Source organism: Martes martes, assembly GCF_963455335.1.
Source record: "Martes martes genome assembly, chromosome: 1".
Lineage (NCBI taxonomy): Eukaryota > Metazoa > Chordata > Mammalia > Carnivora > Mustelidae > Martes > Martes martes.
The window spans coordinates 151,926,970-151,932,969 of NC_137888.1; positions in this window are offsets into that span (position 1 = coordinate 151,926,970).

The following is a 6,000-nucleotide window of genomic DNA, read 5'->3' on the forward strand; positions in this document are numbered from 1 at the left end:
GTGGACCAGCACAGAGCTATTAAGTGAAGGCATTGTGACTACAGACTCAAGCTCTCGTGTGTTAGATTGCCTCCAACCTGAGCCCCTTGCTGGACTGAAAATACAAATGGGAAAGTCAAGCATATCCTTGTGACTTAAACACCTTATCTTTCATTTATAGGCCCATATAATTACAGCCTATGATATAGATAAGTTCAAACAAATTGGAGGAACTGATGCTACCAACAGAAACATGACTATTACTGAACACTCCCTCATTAAATGTCTTAATGGCTGGTGGTTTGATTTTTGTAGCCCTGATGCATGTTCTTACAAACATTCGTGTTTTACGTTCAGATAGAACTCAGAATGGAGATGTCATGATGCTGTTGCCTACCAGGAAATACCCATTCATAAAGGCATCACTGAAGATTCTTTTGCTAGTTCTATCAGGTAGAATAAACATGTCACCTTGAGCAAGGTTTTGTATTTAAGGGTTACCACGGTTTAGGGGAGAACTGAGGGTCAGGTGGAACCCAGTTCAAAGGTGTGAAACACTAGCATACGACTAATTACAAAAAGGCACAATTTCAAAATGTGAGTATCATACAGTAATTGCAGCTAGTTTAAATTTATGTCAATTTCTGACTTCAGTTAGAATATAAACACTTAGAATATAAACACTATAAAACACATTATTGAAAAGGGTACATTTATGTATTTTCCTGATTGTGTTCCATTAGGAGAGAGTTTTAATTTTTAGGAAATTAATTCTGTTAGACTTGATGTTTAAAATAGAGAAGTAGAAAGAATCGACCACTTAACACTTAATTTTTTTCAGGAGACCATTAGCAAACCCACATATCCTTCCTAAGATGTAGTTAAGTATTGCATTCCCCCAGCTGCCCCGTGAGCGATGAATCAGGAAGATGTTATATGACACTGAAGTTGGAGAAAGCAGAAGATTCAGCTGCTCAACATTGTGGTGCAGAGGCAATGGTTAAAAAAAAGTAGAAGTTGGATTTAGGAAAAAAAACCCCACAAATACATAGCACTTAACCAAAAACGTTTTAAAACCTATTAACTGATATATGAAACTCCCAAAGAAACTGAAACATCAAACAAAGAAACAAGAATCTCTATTGTTTATTTAAAAAAATATTTTATTTATTCATTTGAGAGAGACAGAGCTAGTGAGAGAGAACACGAGCCAGGGGGAGGGGCAGGGGCAGAGGAAGAGGGAGAAGCCGACTCCCCACAGAGCAGGGAGCTTGGATGTGGGGCTCCAAAACAGAGTAGAGCGGAAGGACTGAGCCACTCAGGCTCACCTCTCCCATTGTTTACTTTTAAAACATGTCACAGGAAATGTTAGGTGCTAGTAGTTACAGAGCATATAACATCCCATAGGGCCACTCCTGACTTCTGGAAAAATCCAATTCTGGTTACAAGCATATAATGATACTATAAGTCACTATCTATCTTGTCACTATTTCCATGGTGCCAGGCATTGTAAGTTCTTTGTATGCCTTATCTTATTTAATACTCTCAGCAACTGAAGAGACAATTATTCTGATTATTTCCATGTTATAGATGAGGGAACCAAGTTTAAAGAGATGAAGAAAATTATCCAGAGCCACAGAATGTATCAATTAGTTTTTATTTATAGCAAACTATGTCCAAACTTAGCGCTGATAATAGCAATCATTTCTTCAGCTCAGAAGTCTGTGGGTAGACAGTTGGTGTGGGCTGAGCCGGGCACTTCTGCTAGTCTTCCTGGGGTCACTCACACATCTGAGGTCCCCTGCCAGGTCTCACAGTCTCTTATCCGACAATGGGTAATCAGGCTGCACACGCGCTGGTCTCAGGGTTCAACAAACCCAGAGAGGACAAGATGCGATGCTCAAGGCTTGTCAAACTTCTGCTTGTATCGCAAGGCAAGTGACATGGCGAAGCCAGACTCAAGGAGTCAAGAAGACTCTCCCTCTTGTTTGGAATTAGCTTCACATTGTGAGGGAAGTAGAAAATTTGGGCTGCATTTTGAAATCTGCTACATCAGTTAGTAAGTGACAGAGCCTGGCTCTGAACACTGATTCCAAAACTTCTGTCTTTCCCTAATACTGACGCTACAGTGTCTTTCTAAAAAGGATCCCTTCATAGTTTTTAAGAATAATGCCCCACTTTGGAGGACATTGCCTTCTCTTTATCTGATAAATCCTGCTGTGCTCCAGCTCCCACTGGTTCTCTCTGCGCACCCCTGTTTTGCACATTCATCCAACAGAGCACTTATCACATTATAATGAATCATTTATCATCATACAGTGTTCACTAGACTAGGCGGGGATTATGTCTAATTATTATCTATAGCCCTGATGCTTTGGTACAGGTTTTGTGCGTGAAAACGACATGCTAAAGAAAGTCATGATAATGTACCCACTGGTAATCAGTTTCAGTTATAACTGGCATCATAGAACAGTTAGCCGTGCTTACTGTTATCACCTTCTGTTAAATGTCCTCAAATCCCTGGAAAAAATGTAATAATAAACATTTTACCTTTGATTCCCAAATTTTAGAAGAGTACTCGATTTCTTTTTATAGGATATCTCCTATAATATCAGCAACATTAATTTTTAGAAAAATGTAAATTAGATGCAGAGAGCAAGAAAGGCATTTTGAACCATCTTTACAACCAGTTGAGTGATGTCAAGGATGGGGTGTAGCCGAGCTTCCCCAATTTGTCTGCACTTGTTTAAGAAGGATGCTTGCAGCACCTTAAGAGGAACAGGTTCTCAGAAGCCCCCTCCTTCTTTCCTAGAAATAGCAGTGCCCTTGTGAAATACTGCCTGGAGGGCTCCATGGCTAAATTTAGAGCCATTGCTTTGCTTGTGTTTCCCTTCTTTTTAGCAGCTAATGTTGGCTCCAGGAGGCCTCCAAAGCCATTTCAGTTATTTTCTGCCCCCCAGCTCAGACTCCTCCCTCTCTGGGCTTTGCTCCTCATCTGTCATTTGCTGTTTGAATAGTCCTTGCACACTCTGTAGGTGTGTGCAGGCAACCAGGAAGACATGGGAAGTTGGTGCATTCACACTAGTGAATGAGGCATAAGTGAAAAATACTCATGATCAGTGACTTGACCTTCTCTTCAGTGCTCCAAATACCACCAAAAAGCTGGTAGAACGCGATCCCATCTGTGTTCCCCCGATTAAAGGGACCAATATTTATTCCGAACTGTTACACACAAAGCGCTTCTGTACTCTACATTTGCCAGCTGGGAGACCTTGGCAAGCTGGTAATCTGTGAGCTTCAGTTTCCTTATGTGTCTCCTACAGTTCACAGTGTTGTTGGGAAAATGAGACAGATCTGTGCACAGAAAGCACTCAGCTCCATGCCCAACTCATGGGAGGTGCTCAGTAAGATGGACTACCGTTATATTAGTATTATTTAGGATATCAGAGTTCCCTCCTGTAAATCTCAAGGTTTAGCTTAACTTCCTGCATTTCATTATTTTCAAATTAAAGCTATTTTAATTTAAAAAACAGATTCAAATACATAAAAAGACAAAAGGATAAGTCACATTTCTACCACCGTTAACAGATCCAATTACTGTCATTTTCCCATGTTCCTGTTCATTCCTTATCTATACACATAGGAGGGTTTTTTTTTTTTTCTCCTTAGCTGCAGTCATTGTGAAGGAAATGATTCTGGTGTATGTCTTAAAATTTTCCCTAGTGTTATATCCTGAAAAATATTTCAATCACCTGAATTTTAAAGGTCCAAGTAACAACTGCTAGAAAGGATACCAGCATCACAATCTACAGTAAATTATGGAGCTCCTTGGGTGTACATAATGCATTGCAATTTTCCATAGATGCATTTTTATGTAACACAGTAGTCTTTCAAGATTATAATAATAAAATCCAAATGATTATAAATAACACTTTTGAGTGCTTATTTTGTGACAAGCCTATTCTCAGCATTCTTATCCTGATTGGACACTCAGGGAGGGAAGCCAAGTGCCTTACTCAATCTTACGAATCCAGTGAAACATTGAGATGAACCTAAAAATCTAGATTTTCTAGCTCCTGCTCCCGTCTTCTTTTCAATCTACCTCCCCTTTCCAGAAAGCCTCAGTTGTTGAGTTCCTTTCCTTCATAGCATACATTGCTACTGGTGCTGCCATGCTACGTTGTTGCATTATTTCACTTGGATGCTTTTAAAACTAGCTTTGGCCATGTGTCTTGGGCACAACCTCTTATCTTGGTGGGATCTGCTGGTGTCACCTGTAGGAACTTATGGTAGCCATTTACTGCCCTAAATCTTCCAGATAAGCCTGACCCCAATGATTAGGCCAAGAGCAGGAAAAAGAAGCATGTCAGCAAAACATCAGAGAATCTTCTACCCTTCACTTTAGGGATAAGTGCTCTTTTCAATGAAGTACACTTTTATTTTTCTTGGAGCACATACATCCAAGTATCACCAGGTCAAACACTCCTATTTTATAGGCAGTCTTTTCTTCAGGCATTATTAAAATCTCACCAGAGCATGTGTCACTCTTGTTGAAATGGTTCTAGACAGGGTCTTAGAGCTGGACATAAAGCCAGAAAAAACCACCATGGCCTGGCACATTTGTTCACTGTCTTAAGCACCCGCTTCCTTACTGGCTAAATCAGGTCCTTCAGAGAGATGTTCTCTGATATTGTTTACATCCCTCTTGCACTATGATTCTCTATGTGGTCCCTGATGTATTCTCTACCCACAACTATCTACTTTGTGAATTGTGTAGCTCAAATCTTAGAAAAGTCCTTCAGTGTCATCACAGAGAATTTCCCATGTGAGCCTCCTGTGTGCCCATTTTCTTATTAGTTAACTACATTAAAGTGCTATCAAAATTCTTTAGAATTCTTCTCTATGGGTGCCTGAATTATGGTATTCATTCACTGAACACATAAATGGAATATTAGCACTGCCAAAATTATAGAGACAGTGATGAATTCCCAGAAGATGATATGTAAAATCCCGTAAGTTCAAAAAGTAGACATAACCTCTAAAACTAAAACTAAAACTAAAACTGTTTGGCTTTGTAATTCTTACTTTATGGTCCTTGGAGATACGCAATTTTAGAATTTATCTCTTGTTTGTGAGAACCATTAGATCAAGAGAGACTATACTATTAAATTTATCAGATATTTCAAGCTTATTAATTTGAAACAAACACATGAGGTAACGATGTTATAGCAATAGAATATATTAAAATGACATTGTTAAGAACTCTTAATATTGTTTCTGTATATTCTTTGTTTCTAAACTCACTCTCAAACCTGCAATCCAAGTTTTATTAGTTTCTGTATATTCTTTGTTTCTAAACTCACTCTCAAACCTGCAATCCAAGTTTTATGAATTCCAGTCTAAAATTCATGATATTGAAATTTAGTGAGTGACTAAAACACTATTCTCAGATCGTTATCAAAGAGTAAGTCAATTTTTCCATACTAACAAGTTTATAGAAATCCATGCTATTTTTAGAGAGGGCTGTGACCTAATTGACCCAATGATGACTTGGAAGTTCTTGTGATTTCATGTATTTTCTATATTAGAGTTTCAAACTTTTCCAGACAAGAAAAAATACTGCATGTGTTCGATCAAAAGAAGTGAGCTAATGAGTGTGTCAGACTATTTTGCATTTGCCTCTCAAAATCCACCCTCCATCCCTTTCCATCCTGCTCTCAGCTTAGGGAGGCTGACCTATATGGAAACCATCAATGATCTCTCATCTGCAGGGTAAAGAGTTAAAATTTGAATTTCAGATAACTAACAAATAAGTTTTTAGTATAAGTATATCCTCTGAAATACTTGGGATATACTTATGCTAACAATTTATTGGTTTATCTGAAACTGGAATTTGCCTATGTGTCTTGCATTTTCAATTTGCTAAATCTGGCAACACCACTTTCATCCCACCTGTTTTCTGGTTGAATTTCACTACTGGGGAGTTCTAGCAGGAGACTGATGTAAGATCAGGGAGGGAGT